Source organism: Lissotriton vulgaris, chromosome 5, assembly GCF_964263255.1.
Source record: "Lissotriton vulgaris chromosome 5, aLisVul1.2, whole genome shotgun sequence".
Lineage (NCBI taxonomy): Eukaryota > Metazoa > Chordata > Amphibia > Caudata > Salamandridae > Lissotriton > Lissotriton vulgaris.
In genome coordinates this window covers 363,699,881-363,719,708 of record NC_141693.1, presented here as the reverse complement: position 1 = coordinate 363,719,708, position 19,828 = coordinate 363,699,881, and the positions used below count along the sequence as shown (strand labels likewise).

The 19,828-nt window shown below is 51.6% G+C and overlaps 1 protein-coding gene across 2 annotated transcripts in view; it reads left to right on the top strand.

Moving 5' to 3' along the window:
• ZBTB17 (zinc finger and BTB domain containing 17) overlaps positions 1-19,828 on the top strand; it is a 330,328-nt gene that overhangs the window by 220,403 nt on the left and 90,097 nt on the right. The window lies entirely within an intron of this gene.

The following is a 19,828-nucleotide window of genomic DNA, read 5'->3' as shown; positions in this document are numbered from 1 at the left end:
TACTGCAAACATTACCTGACCAAGACTTCTAGCTGCAGATTCCTTACAGTAGAATATTCCCCAGGTGTCAGACTGGATCCAGACATTTTTTTAGCAGTCCCCTTGCACACCAGTAGGTGGCGTCGTACAGCTCTGTGTGGTTTTCTTGGCGTAGTCTGTCCTTGAAATGAGTTGTACTGTGTCTAGTTAGACGTCGCCCCAGCGCACGCTGACCTCCGTTCCTCCTTTTCCCTGCCATCAGTGTGGATCAAGGCGACATCCCCTTGGTCTTTTATCGACTCACATTTTCTTGACCGTTTTGTCCAATTTGAACTAGTGTGCCCTTTTCTGACTATCGGTTTCAAACCTTGTGGGCTAACCAATCCCGCTTGGTGTGTCTCTCTCATGCCTGGAAAGGGACAATGCCTCCAAGGTCTATGTGGATTGCAGGACCATGAATCTGAAGGCCATCCACGAGTGATCCATGAAGCTTCTGCCGCTTGTCATGCGACTCCACACTGCTGTAGGTCTCCTTCGTGAGGGAGATTCCGGGACCACTCTAGAAGTCGCTTAACCAATCATTCGTCACAATCCCGGACTTATTCAGGTAAGTTCCACAAGAAAAGTCCAACAAGTCGAAGGGCTTTTCAGCTCTGGTCCAGTTCAACGTAGGAGGTGCAGGAACAACACCCAAAAATTCCAGACCCTGCCCTGAGGATTGTCCCTGTGATGTCTGCGCCTGACACTGGGTCCACTCTGTGCTTTCCTAAGTTTCTCAAAGCCAGAATGATCCCCACCTGTTTGAAACTGGGTATGTTTGCAGATTGCCCCCCCCCCCCCACTGTTTGCCGTCATTAGAACTGCTATATTCTGTGTTTTGACTCTGATAGCGCACAGGCAACCTGCTAACCAGATCCCAGGCTCTTTGCCCTAAAAGTAATAGGAATTGGTACATCCAATTTGGAAGGTACTTTGCGCCCTTATAAGTACCCAGGGCAAGGGTGGTAAATGGGTCATCAGGGCTACAGCGCTATGTTGTGCCACCCTTTTTGACCCAAGTAAAAGTATTTCTAGAGGTCTGCCATTGCAGCCCTGCACGAATAGCCTGTCTACTCGAGAGTGATTCTGCACACACAATGTGCTGCAGAGCCACACCACAGCCTTAATGTAAGTAAGCCACTCTACCTCCTTAGCCCAGGAGGTAGAGTACATTATATTAAAGGTTTAATATAGATGTTTACATATATCTGTACAGTAACCTCTTAATGCAAGGTTTTACTGTAAGTGACTGGCGGTCCATAGTGTAACATGGGCTGGCTACCGAGAACCCTTGAGATAGCCAGCTCTATAGAATGACCAAATTGTGTCGTGTTTGGTGTCAAATACCGTGCTTTTTCACCCCCAACATGATCAGCGTGTCAAGGGTGAGCTGGCATGCACATAGGTTCCACCCCGAATATGTGCCCACCTACGATTTAGTGCTCCAGTACTTTGGCTAGCTTACCTGAGCTGTTTGCCGCCAAGACAAGAGTCTAAAATCCTGGTGAGATGTGCTAGCACTTCCCCAGGACGCAGACAAAGGCTTGGATCGGAAAGAGGGCACACCTTCTCTCTTCCTGATGGCTAGTGAGATAGCAATTGATGCAGTGAATCTCAAAGGCTTCACCGCCCTTGATTTGCAAATGTACTTGTCCCCCACTTGAGGACAAAGCCTGTCCCACCCTTGAAGCAGATCTGCATCTAGGAAGGCGGGAGAATTCAGTATGCAGGAGGCGAACACCTCCGAAAGGCTACCCACACCTTTAGGTTGGACCAGGAGTTCTGTATAGCCAAGGAAAGTTTCTGCCATTTTGGGAGACCCTAAAATAGAGTATTCAGGATAGCACAGTGATGTACACCCTCAGGATGTTGTCACTGCAGGAGCGGGTTACCCGCAGGGACCAGTGGCCCATTGGCCACTGTTACTCACACCCTTCATGTCCGTGAAGCTAGGATTTAAGGGGCTTCCCTGACACCAGACTTTAAATCTGAGAATCGGCACAAAGAAGATCTCATCACCGACAAAAGGAGTTTGGACTCTGCTGCAATGCAAAGATAGGACACTTAAGTGCCCTGAAGAGACCATATACTGGAACCATGTGTTCAATTTGTGTCTGTGGCAAAATCTCATTGCTCCCAGCAAGAGGGACTCCATAAACCAAAGCAGAGTCCTCCCCTAGATTGTTGGAACCAATCCCCTGCAAGCTGCCGGAAAATAGAGGTGCTTTGTGACCAGAATTGCGACCCGCTGGGCTGATCAAGAGTGAGCCCAAAGAGAAGTGGTGTCCTGCAAGCCCAGAGTGTTAGCTAAGCTTTCACCAAGTTTCAAGCTGCTACTCCACTCTTGTTGACCTTCAGCCGCCGAACTAGCCGTGGACTACATTTGCCACAGCCAAGGATTGGTCATCACCATTCGATTGATTGACCCCTTGAACTCCAGCCCAAGACCAACACACAGCGACCGACATCTGCAACAAACCCCACTGCTGTATTCCTGCATCCTGAAGGTGGTGTAGTCGAGTGTCTGGTAAAGCATCTTTTGCACGACCCACCCCAGTGATTGACATCTGCCAACTATCTCTGCAACCATAGCAGTCTGGCAAGGTAGAAGAAATCCAGCTGTCGAACCGGGGTGACCCCAAAGGCCTCTACTCTACGAGAATAGAATGTAATTCCATCCCCAAGTGTTGATTTGTCAAGTACTGCAAGTTTGACAGCTCCAGAGGATCCTGTTCAGCACCAAGGACAGCCAGAGCACATCTGCACCTGGACTCCCTGGGCAAGATAACGGAGTACTGACTGTTTGGACTCGGTCTTGGCACTCGCAAGAACTTATCAACAAGAGGGTTCGGTTGAACTTGCCACACTACTGACTGAGTGTCACCTGTGTTTTCGCCTATGATTTCAATGGGACCAGTTTGACAACTTAAAGTGCATCTATTTTTGCTTGCTCTAAAAATCCACAACTCTGGTTGTATGCATAACCAAGTTTGTTTTGGTGTCAATCTTTCTATAAAAATACAATCTATTTTTATACACTGGTGTCCAGATTTCTTTCAAGTCTTGACACTTCTTGTCAATATTGGTACTGTGAAATTCTTAACACATATTCCTCTGAGTAAGCCTGACTGCTCTGTGCCACACTACCAGGATCAAGCTAAGGGTGAATCTGAGGTCCACTTTAGTGTATTGTTAATATTATATCATAAGGCCACCCAACCATATCACATAATACTTCCACCTTGCAGCACCACCCAACTTCATGAGTTTCATGAGGCCATGGGCCTTATTTTTGGGTGGTCAGTCCCCTCCTGAGTGCCTTCGGATCCCATGGATTCGGAAGGGACTCTGACTCGGACTCCGATGGCGGGTCTGCCCCAGTCTCAGGCTCTCTGGATCCGTTAGTAGATTCGGATTGGCCCCGATTGCGACCTCTTCCGGGGACAGTTGCAGTAGTGTTGTTCACGGGGTGCCACAAACACATTGTGATTCCCCATTCCTATACGGAACCAGATCTGCGTTACGTGCAACGTTGGTTCTGGCACTGACCAGGCACACATGCCCTGCATTGGAGAAACAGTCCTATTTCCATAAAGAGCCCACTGAGTAACACAGATAGAGGGGATCTGAGGATCTGTATGCCTATTTAGACCCCCTAGCAATGCCCATGGCCTACAACACCTGGTATGAGGACCTGCGTGATGCCAGTAATCTGGGCACCTCACCAGACACTGGCCTCCTCTTCCTCCAGCAGCGGCTACGGAGGAAAGCGCTTCCTTTGCGATGGTGATCCAGAAGGCGGCTGAGGTCCTGGAACTTAAGCTGCCCAGTGTTGAGGTCAAGACCAATGTCTTGACAGAGGTGCTTCAACCTGCAGTGCTCCCCTAAGAATGAAGCCCTGACTGATGTCCTGTTCGGGGCCTGGCCAAAGCCCTACTCAGGCGCTCCTGTTTACAGGACTATCTCCGGTCGCCAAAGCCCTGCGACTGGGAACCCAGCCTTCCTCACCCATCACCCCAACCCTGAGAATCTGGTGCTCTAGGCTTCTATCTTGAGAATCAAACATGGATGCGTTCCCAGATAGGAAATCCAAAAGGCTGGGTACCTTTGGAAAGAGGATTTCCTCTTCCAACAGGCTTGCATTGCAGTTGGTGAACATTTCATTCTTCTTGGGCCAATATTCCATACTGCATGGGATATGTTTGCGCAAGTGCTACTTATGGTCTTGGAGTAGGCCAGAGCCATACTACCTCAGGCTATTGCTGACAGGTGAGACGCAGTAATGTTTGTCATCAGATGTGGAATGGATACAACCAACTAAGCACCACCATGGAAGCAGAGCCATTGCTTCCATGGTGGTGCTTAGACGTCACACCTGGCTGACTGAGGATGACTGGCTTTTCAGGCGATGTCCTGGCATTTCTTATGGACATGCCCTTTGATGGCACTCTCCTATTTGGCAACAAGTTAAATTCACCACTTAAACGATTAAAGGGCAGTAGGTCCACTGCAAGCTAATTGAGGCTCACGATGGCCCAGCGACAGTTGCATTCCGCCTTCTGCATCTATGGTAGGGGCTATCAGCTGTGCCCCTTTCCCCCTAGCCGTTACGGGCCCCAAATATCTGTCCTTTTGTGGCTGTGGCTCCTACAAGCCTCGTGGAACCCAAGTCCCCCACCCCCTCTGTCAAGCGCATCCTCCAAGCCCCTTTAACTTGACCTCACGCCATCATTGGCGTTAGTAGTAGGGATCGGTGCCACCTGTCCCAATGGTGGGAAATCACTTTGGACAAATAAGTGCTTCAGATTGTCCAAAAGAGCTACACCCTAACTTTCCAACACACACCAACACCCTTGCCGCTGTCCCCCAATTGGCTGACAGACGACCACCTTTTGATCTGGTGACAGGAAGTCCATTCTCTTTTGGTCAAAGGAGAACTTAAGAGAGTACCGACAGCAGAAGTAGGTATTGGTTGCTATTCCCACTTCTTTCTGGTTCTGAAGAAGGATGGAGGTCTTCGTCCTATCTTAGACCTACACCCTCACAACTGCTTCCTGAAAAAGGAAATATTTAGACGCTCAGTTTGGCTTAGGTGCTATCTGCCCTCGACCCTGGAGACAGGATGGTACTGCTGGACTGCAGGTTGTCTACTTGCTTGGCCACTAGTTATCTGCAGTTTGCTTTAGGCCAAGAGCATTGTCAGTTCGCTGTGATTCCCTTTGACCTTACCAGCGCCTCTCAGGTGTTCAACAAGGTGGTGACTACATCCCTCTGAGGAAATCAGGGATTCCAGTCTTCCCCCTACCTCATCGACTTGCTGTTGAAGGCGGGCTCGCTCCAGGCAGCCCACCTTCAACAGCCCACCTCCAGACTATGGCAGGCCTACTGCATTCGCTCTGGTTAGCTAGCTACATTCTAAAATCACACCCGACACCCTCTCAGATGCTCCTTTTAATTAGAGCATTTCTGGATACAGTGCAGTTTTGGGCTTCTCCTCCTGAGAAGTGAGTCTTGGATATTCGGGCTACGATTCAGATGTTTCAGCCTCTATCCTGTATTTCGATGAGACTAAATCTAAGGCTGATGATTCTCAAGACTTCCTGAATCCTGCTAGTAAAATATGTCCTGTGGCATATGCGGGGTCTGCAGTGGGATTTAAAGTGCCAGTGGGCACAGCCTCATGGGAATTAATCCCTCCCATCTGGTCCACATATCGAGGGTACTACAAAAGATCTGCAGTGGTGGCTAACAGATCACGATTAGTTTAGCTGCAGACCACATCTCCCTTGTGTGAGAAAGTGCCATCTTTCTTGTATGGTATGCCCCCACTTTTTGCTGAAATGCTGATATGCTTTGACTGAGTGTGCCCTGGGCTCCTGCCGATCAGGTGCCCAGGGCCTATGTTTCTTCCCTAAAACTGTATAGAAGCTAAAACCCAATTGGCATCTCTGGCCACAAGTCAGCCCCTGGTAAATGGTACCATGGGTACCCAGGGCATTGTGACCAGAGAAGACCCCTAAGGGCTGCAGCACTTATTGTGCCACCCTTAGGGGCCCTGACCCTGACACACACACACGCCTTTGCAGACTGAGTGTCCTGGTGCAGAACTAAACAATGAGTCGACATGTCACTCGTGTTAATGTTAATGTTATGGGTGTCTTATATAGCGCTCGGCTACTCCGAGAAGTCTCCCGGCGCTTTCTGACCCATAGCTGAAACAGAAAGGAAAAGATAAAAGGGAAGGCAGACCTATCATTGACCATAGAGCCAAGTTTTGAAACCTTTTCTAAAGGACAGAAGGTTCGAAGTACAACGGAGCGCCAGGGGGAGGGTGTTCCACAACTTGGGAGCAAGATGTTTGAAAGAACGTCCCCCTGCCCTAGCTTTCCTGATAGTAGGGACTGTTGCCAGACCAAGGGATTCTGATCTGAGGGATCTTGTCGGCTTGTAAAAGGTAAGGCGTTTCTGGATGTACTCGGCACCTACAGCATGGAGTGCCTTGTGAGCCAGTGTAAGTGCCTTAAAAACAATCCGCTTCCTGACAGGAAGCCAGTGAAGGGAGAGTAACAAATCCGAGGCTCTAGCATGGCGGGGAAGGCCAAAAATGGCCCTAGCCGCCGAGTTTTGGACCACCTGAAGTTTTTGTAATAGGTAGTCCGGAACACCCAAATATAATACATTTGAGTAATCAAGCCTGGAACAGATTAAGGCCTGGACCGTCGTCTTCCTATGCACCAGAGGGAGCAAAGGAAGAAACTTGCGCAGCATCTTAAGAAGACCAAAACAAGTACCAGTCAAGCCCAAGATCTGGGACTTCAACGATAGACTATTGTCAATTTTGACCCCAAGGTTCTTAGCAACCAAGGAGGAAGATGAGGGCGGGAACATATTCACAGGCCACCAATCCTGCCATGGCGGGTCAGCCTGACACCCGAAGAAAAGCACCTCAGATTTGTCAGAGTTGCACTTGAGGCTGTTTCGCTGAAACCAGTCGAAGACAGCCCCAAGACACCCGCGGATGCTCTCTCCGTTGAACTCGGCACCCTTTCTACAGGTGAAGAGGAGCTGGGTGTCATCAGCGTATGATATGATCTGGGCCCCAAAAGACTCCGCCAGCACCGCCAAAGGAGTCATAAAGATGTTAAAAAGGGTCGGGCTAAGCACCGACCCCTGCGGAACTCGACCTCCAAAGGCGGCACTTCAGCAGAGTACGGGGGGGGGCCCAGACCACCTGTCGACGACCCGCTAGGTAAGATCTAAGCCAGCTCAACACCGTCCCTCTCAGACCGATCTCATATAGTCTGCTGAGGAGACCTTCATGAGGAACGGTGTCAAAGGCCGCCGACAGATCTAACATCACCAGCATAGCTCTTCCACCTGAGTCAAGTACTTCCTTGATGGCTTCATTTACCTCCAGAAGAGCAGTCTCGGTACTAAGATTGGAGCGAAAGCCTGACTGGGTGGGATGAAGCACGCCATGAGTTTCAAGAAAAGTGGAGAGCACAGAATGAACATGCTTTTCCACTATCTTTGCAAGACCCGGTAAAAGAGATATTGGCCTATAGTTTGCATGATTCTCAGGATCAAGGCCAGGTTTTCTGAGAAGTGGAACAACCATTGCCTGTTTCCAGGCCAGAGGGACAATGCCACTCAACAGCGATAGATTGAGAACTGGATTGATCAGTGGGTTCAGAATTTTCGCGGTTCTAGCCAAGAAGGTAGCAGGACAAGGGTCCAAAGGGGAGCCTGACTTGATCTTAAGAAGGAGGTCCAGAGAGGTGGAAACAGAGATAGCTGGAAACTCAGAGAGAACAGGACTGGACTCGACTGATAAGATTGGTGAGTTGCTTGGGTTGGAAACAGCACTAAGGCCAGAGGAAGGAAAAGAGTCTTGAATCCGTTTAATTTTTGTTGTAAAAAAGTTTGCCAGCAAAATGACCCATGGCTCAGAAAACTCATGATGTACTGCGCTGGCCTTGGGGGAGACAAACTCCTTGACAATAGTAAAAATTTCCCTGCAAGAGTTAGACGCCGACTCAACTCTTGCGGTAAAATAATTCTTTTTTTCAGCCAAAATGTCAGCATGATAGATCTTAATAGAGGCCCTGTAGGTGGCCTTGGCTTCCGGATCATATTGCTTGCGCCAAAGCCTTTCAGCTACCTTGCAGTTGCGCCGGGATAGTGCCAAAGACTCCGAGAACCATGGCGCCGAACTCCGCTTAGTAGATGAGCGGGGCGTGGAAAGAGGCGCAAGTTCATCTAGCCGCTCAACCAACCACTTCTGTAACGTGTCAAGGTTGCTTTCTAAGTCACCTGATAGAATGCAGGGATGTTCCAGGCAGGCCTGAGCCAAACTTTCAGGAGTGACCCGATTGTATGCCCGACTGGGGTGCCTAAGATGGTTAGAATTTACACAAGGTGATTTGCTCATTCCCTGAATTTGAAAGCAGATCAGAAAATGGTCCGACCAAAGAACAGGGACGGGACAGGCCATAACAAGAGGAATGGGGGAAAACACTTGATCAAGAGTGCGGCCTTATCATGGGTCAAGCCGACAGATAGGGAATAAGACCCAGAGGGGCGGTGATGTCATTGATTTTAATTGCATCCCCGTCCTTCTCAGCATCCATGTGTATGTTAAAATCCCCTAGCACTATGCAATGTTCTGTCTTAAGGCAAAGTGTTGTGATTACTGTCTGTAACTCATCAAAGAAGAAACCTCGCAGGCCAGGAGGTCTATATACCAGGAGCCCTGAAAAGGATTGATGGGGAGATAAAACAATGGAAAAAACAAGGGACTCACAGCCTGAAATGGACGTCGAGGGCACGACCACACAAGTGGCAGATCTTTGGACCACAATTGCGACCCCTCCACCCCTACCCATGGATCTATCCTGTCTATAAAGTACATAATCAGGCGGGATAGCTGTAGCAATATCCGGGTTGGAGGACTCCCCATACCAAGTTTCAGTGAGCATTAAGCATATGGGTTTTTCCGCCGTTAACAGCTCCAAGATGTCCAGAGCATGTTTGCACAAGGAGCGAATATTAAGTAACAGGCACTTATAGTTGGTAGTGGGAATAGGGCTAGATGACGTGGGCACCGGAGAGATGTTTGGGTGCCACCCACAGCCGGTACAACGGCATTTACCTCTATACCGCCCAGGAAAGACCGGCCGACACATGGCCATACTTTTTCTATGTGTCAACAGATCAGCTGCGGTGTACGTGAGCCTAGAGCCAGCACCTCCCGCCGCGCCGTCTGCTTCCGAGACGCGGACGAGTGCAGACTAACTCATCCCTGTGTGCCATGCCCACAACCCCACTGCCCTGGCATATATCATATGCAAGTGGTGTGGGCACAGGTGCATGAGCCCTGTGCCCCTACAGCTCCAGGCCCATTCCTGGGCACTGTAAGTGCAGTGATGACATTGAGTATATGGTGCTGGGAGGTTGTCATTACAAACTCCACAGCACCATAATGGCTACACTGAAGACTGACAAGTTTGATATCAAACTTCTCAGCACATTAAACCCTCACTGATGCCAGTGTAGGATTTAATGTAAAATGCACTACAGAGGGCATCTTAGAGATGCCCCCTGAAACCTAACCTACAATCCACGTCTGGTCTGAGAGGCTGCCACACAGCAGACATGTTGCTGGACCCCTGGGTGAAGAGCCCCCGCTCTCCTGGGCCTGCAACAATGCACATCCTGGGCAAGGTGCTAGGTCCCTCCCCCAGGATGGGCAGGGGGAAGCTTCAAAGGTATGCCACCTTTGTGAGCTTCTCCTGGCCACTTGCTGTACTCAGCAACTGGCCCCCACCAGTTCTGACCCCTACTCTGGTGGGAAGACTGGCCTGAAACCCTACGTCAGCAAAGGGGGTGTCTCAGCCTGTGCCAACTCCACCCCTCAGATGGAGGAAGCGAGGTGAAGCACGACTCCGGGCTACCGCCATCTTGAGGATGGGGAGCCCTACCCACTCACAGCTAGGCTCCTGCCCCCTTTCCCACAGGAGAGGAGCAGGCTAGGCAGTGTACCCACCCCAGGACAAGGACCTATTGGTCCCTCCCCTGTGCCTACCTGTAACGCCTCTAAATGTAGTATTTAGGGGTACCCTAAACCTTCCTTCCTCAGATCCCGATTTTGAAACAAGAAAGAAGACCAAGAAGAAGACCCGCCGCGCAGCTGCTAACAAAAGGACAACACCAACTGACTTGGCCCCAGCACTACCGGCCTGTTGATCCTTGAACCTGCTCTTGCTAAATCCCGGCGTTTCCTGCAGACAGCAACCTCGAGAACCCAGGAGGACATGCCTGCCTTGACCCTCTTAGAGACTAGGACTCCCACGCTCCCACGAGCAGTGATTCTGCTCCAACAGCAATACCCCTGGTGCCAGCCAGAAACCGCAAACCTAGCCCAATCTGCACCCACTGAGCCCGGCCTGTGCTCAAGTGGACAAAGACCCTGAGGACGTTCCCCCTGCAATTCTGACCTGGAATCCAGTGCCCAAGGACCCTCCTCGATGACCCGGACGACACCTGCAGACTCAGAACCAGGGACCCCTCCAACCGTGACCAGCCGAGAGTAAGATTTCTGATGCCAAAAGACACCCGACGTCCCCGGCCCCTTGTGCCCCACTCCGGGGTGCCCACCTATCCTCCAGGATACCAACTCACCCCTCGAAGTGTTGGTCTCTCCTGAAGATCCTCCATCCCCGAGCCTTCAGCCTTTGTTCACCTTTCACGATTCCCATTGAGTAACATTGAACGCCCGACGGCTCAAAAGCACCCTGCGCCCTGGCCATGCAACCTTTGTCCTATCCTACTTCCCCATTTGCCCTGAGCAAGTGACCAGGAGCCCAGCTCTCACAGCTGCGTGGCCTGCTAGCCAGCAGCCACCAACCGAAGGCCCCCTGGCTCTCATTGTATAACATCTGAAAGAAACAGGTTAGTATTAGATTCCTTACCTTAGAATATAGCCAGGCGTCAGACTGGACCCGGAAATGTTTGCGTAGCAGTACCCTTGCGCGTCGTTAGGCGTCGTCCGCGGCTCCGTGTCCGTCGTCGGCGTCATGGCCGCCATGATGACGTCGTCTGAGTACTTAGACGCCGCCTCCGCGCGCTGAAGTCGGTTCTTCTTTTTTCCGCGCCAGCAGCGCAGATCCGGAAAAAGTGGTACCTCAGTCGATTTTTGACTAACTTTTTTACGATCCCTTTTGATCATTTTTGAAGTCTTCGACTCCGAACGGTGCCGGTAAGGATGCCTGGATTTAAACCCTGTGAGGACTGCGACTGACTGATGTCGGTAACCGACCCTTACCGCCGGTGCCTTCACTGTCTCGGCGTCGACCACGACGACAAGGCCTGACCCGACTGCCGAGCCCTGACATCGAAAGCTAGGCGCGAGCGGTCCCGCAAGCGGCTCAAGCTCCGGCAGTCGGCCCGCGCCGCGAGAGGTCCCTGTCCGGACGGAGGTCGAGGGACCGGTCGCGGGGTCTGATTCATTATAGCTCCGGGAGTCACCATCACTCTTCAGGCTCGAAGTAGTCAGGTAAGCACAAGATGTCGAAGAGACGTCATCGCTCTTCTGACTCCCCCCGACGCACGCGCGACGAGGCCGGGGGTTCGGGTGACACCGCCCACACGGCTCCGTCTGAGTTGTAGGCGTCGCGGCCTGCCTCATACCCTCCGGTCCCTGGGCAGCAAGCGACGCCGGAGGAGATTGAGCGCTTTCTCGTGGCCATGAGGTCCCTCTCTCCTCCGACGGGCTCCGCAGCGCCTTCGGCCCAGCGGACCCATCTGGGGGCCCTAGCGGGTTGGGTGCTTCGGCCCCGACGCCAGCGGGTGCTTCGGCCCCGGCACCGCAGGGCCCCGCTGGCGACGCCGTCCCCGATACCTCCCTCGATCAGGTTCCGGCATCGGAACGGCGCTGCTGGGCGCCGCTCTCGACTCCGCTAGGAGAGTTCTACTTCAACGAACTGGCCCCGTCCTTTGACAACCCTGATTTTCAGGAGATGGGTGATGAGGCGTATTGGGAGGGGTCTGAGGACCCTCCGACACGTGATTGTTAGTCCCAGCAGGACTGGACAGGTGAACTTGGGGATGCCAGTGGTCTGGACACTTCGCCAGACACTGGATTTGTCTCACCCCCTAGCGTGGCTACGGAGGAGGGGGCAACCCACAGTGTGGTGTTGACGCGGGCGGCCAGGGCCTTGGGCCTTGAGCTCCCTGTCACGGCCGTGAGGACTAACCTCCTCACTGAGGTCCTTAAACCGCAGTCAAGCTCGGCTGAGCCTCTGCTGCCGTTTAATGAGGCCTTGCTTGATGTTCTTTTGGGCACTTGGTCCAGGCCCGCTACAGGTCCGCCTGTAGATAGGAACGTGGCCAGATGCCACTGCCCGGCCCCGGGCGACCCTTGTTTCCTGTCCACCCATCCCACCCCTGAGAGCCTGGTCATCCAGGCCTCCAACTCCCAGACCGCATTCCCGACGGCTCCGCCCGATCGGGAATCCAAGAGGTACTAGCAATACGGCAAAAAGGTATTCTCCTCCCTGAGATTGGGACTGCGGTCTTCCAACACCGCGTGCCTCTTGGGCCGCTACACCCACTCTTTGTGGGACGCGAACGTGCTGCCAGAATGCCCGGCGGAGGTCAAGGCTAAACTCACCCAAACCCTTGCGGAGGGTCGAGATGCGGCACGTTATTCCATCCAGTGTGGGCTGGATACCACAGACTCACTGGGCAGGGCGATGGCAACGACAGTGGCGATTCGTCGCCACGCCTTGTTGAGGTTCGCCAACTTTTCGGCCGATGTCCAAAACACACTGATGGAAATGCCGTTTGATGGCCATCGCCTTTTTGGCGACAAGGCAGACCATGCGCTTGAGCGCTTTAAGGACTCCAGGGCTACGGCCAAGTCCTTGGGCCTCTCGGCCCACGCCAGCAAACGGGTGCCTTTCGCTCCTTTCGTGGCCAGGGAAGGGGCGCCCCCACACGTGCTGCCAGCCACGCACCGTAGACTAATTTCCAATGCAGTGGCGGCCGTGGAAACCCCTGTGGCGGTGGTCGGGGACAACGGCAAGGTCAGTTCACACCTACCCCTGCAGCATCCGCCTCAAAACCCTCCTAGTCCTTGCTTTCAGGCCCATGTGACGCCTGTGGGGGGCAGGGTTCGCCATCACCTCCTCCACTGGCGCACTGTCACATCGGACAGGTGGGTGCTGCAAATCGTCCGAAGGGGCTACTCCCTCCCCTTTGAGGCGACCCCTCCAGCCATGCCACCGCAATACCACCGCGTGTCGGGGGATCACTTGCGACTTCTGCAGGGGGAAGTTACGGCCCTCTTGGCCAAGGGGGCCATCGAGTGCGTTCCTGGGCCAGAAGTAGGGTGTGGTTGCTACTCCCACTACTTTCTGGTACCCAAGAAGGGCAAAGGGGGCCTACGCCCTATCTTGGAGCTATGGAACGTCAACGGCTTCCCCCGTAAGGAGAAGTTCAAAATGCTGACACTGGCTCAGGTCTTAGCTGCCCTGGACCCAGGAGACTGGATGGTAGCGTTGGACTTGCAGGACGCTTATTTCCACATCCTCGTCCTGCCGGCCCACCGGCACTACCTGCGGTTCTCGGTAGGCCACGAGCGCTTTCAGTTTACCGTGCTCCCCTTCGGCCTTACCAGCGCCCCACGGGTGTTCACGAAGGTGATGGCGGTGGTCGCAGCTCATCTGCGCAGGTTAGGGGTTTCAGTCTTCCCCTACCTCGACGACTGGTGGTTAAAGGCGGGCTCGCCCCGGACAGTCGTCAGCCACCTCCAGACGACGGCAGACCTCCTGCACCAGCTGGGGTTCTCCATCAATGTGCCGAAGTCACACCTGTGCCCCTCTCAGAAGCTCCTCTTCATCGGAGCGGTTCTCGACTCGGTGCAGTTTCGGGATTATCCTCCCGAACAGCGGGTTCGGGATTTTCAGGCTCTGATTCCGATCTTTCAGCCTTTATCCCGAGTCTCGGTCAGGTTGACGCTGCGGCTTCTGGGGCTGATGGCCTCCTGCATCCTTCTGGTGCATCGCGCCCGATGGCGGATGCGGGCTCTGCAGTGGGATCTGAAGTTTCAGTGGGCCCAGCATCAGGGCAACCTGTCCGACCATGTCCTAATCTCGGAGGGCACTGCGAGACCGCTGCAGTGGTGGCTCGCGGACCGCGATTGGGTCAGCGGCAGATCCCTCTCCCTTCCCCAACCGGAGCACGTAGTTGTGATGGACGCGTCCCTCCAGGGCTGGGGAGGCCACATGGGAGAGGAGGAGATCAGAGGCCTCTGGTCTACGGCGGAGTCCCGGCTCCATATCAACCTTTTGGAGCTGCGGGCGATTCGTCTAGCACTGAAGGCATTCCTCCCCTCTGACTGGGGGAGTGTAGTGCAGGTGTTCACGGACAACACCACCGCCATGTGGTACTGCAACAAACAGGGCGGGGTGGGGTCGTGGACCCTCTGCCAGGAGGCTCTGCGCCTCTGGCAGTGGCTGGAACATCAGGGCGTGACCCTGGTGGTTCAACACCTGGCAGGTTCTCTGAACGCCAGGGTGGACAAACTCAGCCGCCGGTGCATGATAGACCACGAATGGCGTCTGAACTCTGGCGCGGTGCAAGGTCTCTTTCTGCAGTGGGGAGAGCCTTGGTTAGATCTCTTCGCCACCGAAGAGAACGCGCAATGTCATCTGTTCTGCGCGTTGGAGTTTCCAAGGCGGCACTCGCTCGGAGACGCTTTTCGTCGCGAGTGGAGTTGCGGTCTGTTGTACGCCTTTCCGCCTATACCACTTCTGCCCAGAGTGCTGAAGAAGATCAAACGCGACCGGGCCAAAGTCATCCTTGTGGCTCCGGACTGGGCACGAAGGTACTGGTATCCCGAACTACTCAGTATGTCGTCGATTCCCCCGGTTCGTCTGCCTCTTCAGGAGGACCTTCTGTCGCAGCAGCAAGGGACGGTCCTCCACCCGAACCTGTCCAGTCTCCACCTCCATGCTTGGAGATTGAGCGGCGACAGTTGAGGCCATTTGACTTGCCTCCTGAAGTCTGTAATGTTATTCTGGCAGCCAGGCGTCCCTCCACAAAGTCGAGATACGCCATCAGGTGGAACAGATTTGTGGCATGGTGCACAGCAAAGGCTGTGGATCCTCTCTCTGCCCCTCTTTCTGAGGTTCTTCTCTTCCTTCTTTCTCTTGCCCAGCAGGGCTCTGCTCTGGGCACTATCAAGGGCTACCTTTCTGCCCTTTCAGCCTTTCTAAGGCTGCCTGATCAACCATCTTTGTTCGAGTCCCTTATTGTAACTCGTTTTCTGAAAGGCATCACGCACATGTTTCCCCCTGTTCCGTTTGTGATGCCTCAGTGGGACTTGAACCTTGTTCTTACCTATCTGATGTGTGCTCCCTTTGAGCCTCTTCACAACTGTCCTCTCCGCCGCCTTACTCTGAAGACTGCTTTCCTGGTTGCCATCAGGCTCTTTCATCCAAACCTCCTTTCCTTTCTGTCCATCCGGACAAGGTTGTGTTGCGGACTAGACTCTCTTTCCTGCCCAAGGTTGTCACGGCCTTCCAGATTAGGCAGTCTATCACCTTGCCCACCTTCTTTCCGCCAACGCACCCCTCAAAAGAGGAAGAGCGGCTCCACCGTCTGGACCCAAAACGTGCGCTTTCGTTCTATCTAGATCGCACACGCCAGTTCCGGGTGGATGACCAACTCTTTGTTGTTTACGTGGGTGCAAAGAAGGGACGGGCGGTCCACAAGCGGACCATCTCTCGGTGGGTCTTCTTGTTTATCAAGGCTTGTTACTCCTTGGTGAAGAAGGAGCCTCCTGTTGGGCTGAGGGCCCATTACACTTGGGCCACGGCAGCTACCACTGCCCTGGGCCGGGGAGTCCCCTTGCAGGACATCTGTCAAGCAGCTACGTGGGCATCGTTTGCAGACACTACTGCCTGGACAGCCAAGTCCGGAGGGATGGCTTTTTTGGCCGTTCCATCCTCCAGGACTTTCTGGTGTGATTATTGGTTCGCAGACCCACTACCGGGGTTGGTATTGCTGGGGTATCTATTCTAAGGTAAGGAATCTAATACTAACCTGTTTCTTTCAGATGCACAAGTTACTTACCTTCGGTAACGATATATCTGTAAGAAACAGTAGTTAGTATTAGATTCCTTACCGCCCCACCCATCCTCCCCGTTCTGTGAACCGATATCTAGGGTTAAGGTCATCCCCTTTCAGGGGCCTAGTTTCAATGGCACCAGTGTTGGTTTTTAACATGGCTCTGCGTTTCTGGCACGTAAAAGCTGTGTCTAAGAGCTGACGTCAGCGCGCGGAGGCGGCGTCTAAGTACTCTACGGTGCCGCCGACGGACGCGGAGCCGCGGTCGACGCCTACCGACGCGCAAGGTTACTGCTACACAAAAATTTCCGGATCCAGTCTGACGCCTGGGGATATTCTAAGGTAAGGAATCTAATACTACTGTTTCTTACAGATATATCGTTACCGAAGGTAAGTAACTTTGGGCCTAACTACCTCTGCACCCATCTGCCCCTGTGCCGCTGAGGGTGTATCAACTGTACCTACCCGATTCTGGGAAACCCCTGAGTCTATCCCAGAACCTTAACTCTGCCAGTCGAGTACTTACCTAAAAGCCGATAACTCACTTTTCTTCCGTAGGCTAACATTGACTGGTTTTCCTCAGAATTTCTTCTAAGTGTGGAGTTTTGGAACTTTAAAATATTCACCTAAAATCAGCCGAACTACGAATTCAGATTTACACACCTGTTACCAGGAGAGACCTCAGTGCTGCATCTTTTAGCCCAGCTCAAACCCTGAAAAGTAATTTTAACTGTACTTACCATTAACTTGAATTTTCTTCCATAGGGAACCATTGACTGTTTTTCTGTGAAATTTCTTCTAAGTGTCGATTTTTGCAAACTACAAATATTCTTTAAAAATCTAACCAACTACCAAAATGTAGTTACTTACTTGTTTTAGATAGAAGTCCCAGTGCTGAACCTAGGAGTCCAGTACTGGATCACAAAAGTAAGGTGAACATACTTTACCTGCAACTTGGAATTCCTTCCATAGGATAACATTGGTAATTTCAACTGAAAAAGGTCAACTTTTAATATACTATAATATTCCTTAATCACTACTGTAACCAAAACGCTTTTACTTAACTGTTTACAGGACGTGTCCCCTGACTGAATCTAGGATCCAGTCTTGTGGTGAGAAAAGTAGTCTACAAAGTAATTAATTGCATTTAACTGAAAATCCCCATTGAGCTCAATGTTGCATTGTGTTTGAAATTGTGTTGCCTACTGCAACACACTGTAACTATTGTATTCAAAGAGACTATTGCCTATTTGAAAAGTATTTAACTGTAGTAATCTATGCTGAGAAAGTATATTTTGATACCTTGTTGGTTCTAAAAATAAAATACCTATATCTTTTGATATAAAACAATTGTCCTAGAGTTCAGTTCTTGAGTGTGTGAAACCTTTTGCTGACAGTGTGTACAACAAATGCTTTGCACTGTCCTCTGGTACTTCGTTACTGCTCGACCAAGCTACCACTTTGGAGAGTAAGGCTATATCTAGTTTTAGCCTCTGCCATACCTCTGGGGACTGCGGACTCTCTGCACACTGTACCTTACTTTGGTCCAGTATATACAGAGCCACTTTCTCACACCTTCCACTTGTAGATCTCACAGTAGTAACATGTGTCACTCCTGGGTTGGGGTGGCCATCTGGGAGAGGTGGAGATCGGAGGACTCTGATCTCCGGTGGAGTCTCAGCTCCACATCAACCTGTTTGAACTGAGTATTATTCGCCTGACACTGAAAGTGGTGGGGTTGTGGACCCTGTGTCAAGCGGACCGTTGCGACATGGCTGGAACGTCAGGGCATTTTCCTAATGGTTCAACATCTGGCAGGCTCTCTGACACCAGTGTGGACGTACTCAGTAGCCAATGCCTCACAGACCACGAATGGCCTCTCCATAAGGAGGTGGCACAAGGTCTGTTCAGAGATTGGGGAGATCCTTGGTTAGATCTATTCGCCCTGGACGAGAATCTACAATGTAAACACTACAGAGCATTAGAATTTCCAAGGTGCCTCTCACTCGGAGATGCATTTTGTCTCAAGTTGAGCAACGGACTCCTGTTCGCCTTTCCGCCAATGCCACTGTTGCCTAGAGTTCTCGAGGAGATCAAGAACGGCTAGAACCTAATCATCTTAGAGGCTCTGGATTAGGCAAGTAGGGTCTTGGTGCCCCAACTCCTGAGAATGAGCATCTGTCCTCTGATCATGTTGCCCCTTCTGGAGGATCTCCTATCGCAGCAAGAGGGCAGGGTCCTATACCCAAACCTGCATACTCTTCATCTGCATGCATGGAGATTGAGCGGCAACAATTCAGGGGATTTGAAATCCCTCCCGAAGTATATGATGTCATTGTGGCAGCCAGGCGTCCCTCCACAAAAATGATTTACGCCTGCAGATGGGGCAAATTAGTTTTTTGTTGTACTGCTAAATCTGTTGATCTTCTATCTGCACCCTTATCTGAAGTTCTTTTCTTTGTCTTATACCTTACCCGGTATAAGGCCTTGCTTTGGGCACAGTTAAAGGGTACCTTTCCGTCATTTCTAGATTTGCGGTTACCAGAACAGCCCTGCCCAATGGGATTTGAATTTAGTTCCCACCTTCCTTATGTGTATACCAATTGAGCCCATGCACATCTGCCCTCTGAGGCTGCTTACCATCAAAACAGTCTTCCTTTTGACTAAAACATCTGGACGGAGGTTTAACGAACTCCAGGTGCATTCTGTTAACATCCTGTACGCAACAGTTTTCCCAGATAAGCTGGTTCTTACAACCTGTGCCTCCTTGCCAAAGGTGGTCACACCTTTTCATGTCTGGCAGATCATCACTCTGCCTTCCTTTTTCACCCCCCATCATCCTACAAAAGAAGAGGAGCGACTCCACAGCCTGGTTCTAAAAAGAGCATTGTTGTTCTATATCAATCGTACTAAAGACTTCCAGTGTCAACTCTTTGCTGGATTTGCAGGTGCAAAGAAAGGCAAGGCAGTTCATAAGAGAACCATCTCCAGATGGATTTTCCTCTGTATTAAAATCTGCTATGCAATTGCTAAAAAGCAGCACACTGAGGGTTTTGGAGTTCATTCTATTAGAGCTAAAGCTGTGTCCACTGCGCTACAGATGGAAGTCTGTCATGATAGGCATTTTGCCTGTTCGGTCCTCCAGGACTTCTTAGTATAACAGTCCTCGGACCCTCATTTGGGGAGAGATTGTTTTGGTATCTGTGCTAAGGTGAGGTATCTGCAGCTAGAATTCCTTGTCATATGAAGAAGCTACTTACGTTCGATAATGCTTCATCTGGTAGAGACTTTCTAGCTGCAGATTCCTTAGCAGCCCTCCCATCCTCCCCGTTCGGCAAACTGTGAGATCCTTCAGGGCCTTTCTTTGGCACACTTGTCAATCCACCTCAGTTTGGCTCTGTGCTTCTGGAGCATAAAATTGTCAAAAACTGAGGTCAGCGCACCTGGGCGATGCCTATATAGGCACCGAGAACGGCATTTCCAGCCCTGATGATGCCATGTGGAGCCAAACAATGCTACCTTCCAGTGTGCAAGTTGACCAGATGTAGTCTGACTCCTGGGGATTATTCTATGCTAAGGAATCTGCTGCTAGATAGTCTCCATCAAATAAGGTGTTAGCGAAGGTAAAGTAACTTGTTTGTTTGGGCTATTTTTTCCATATTTTGTGTGGTTCATGCAG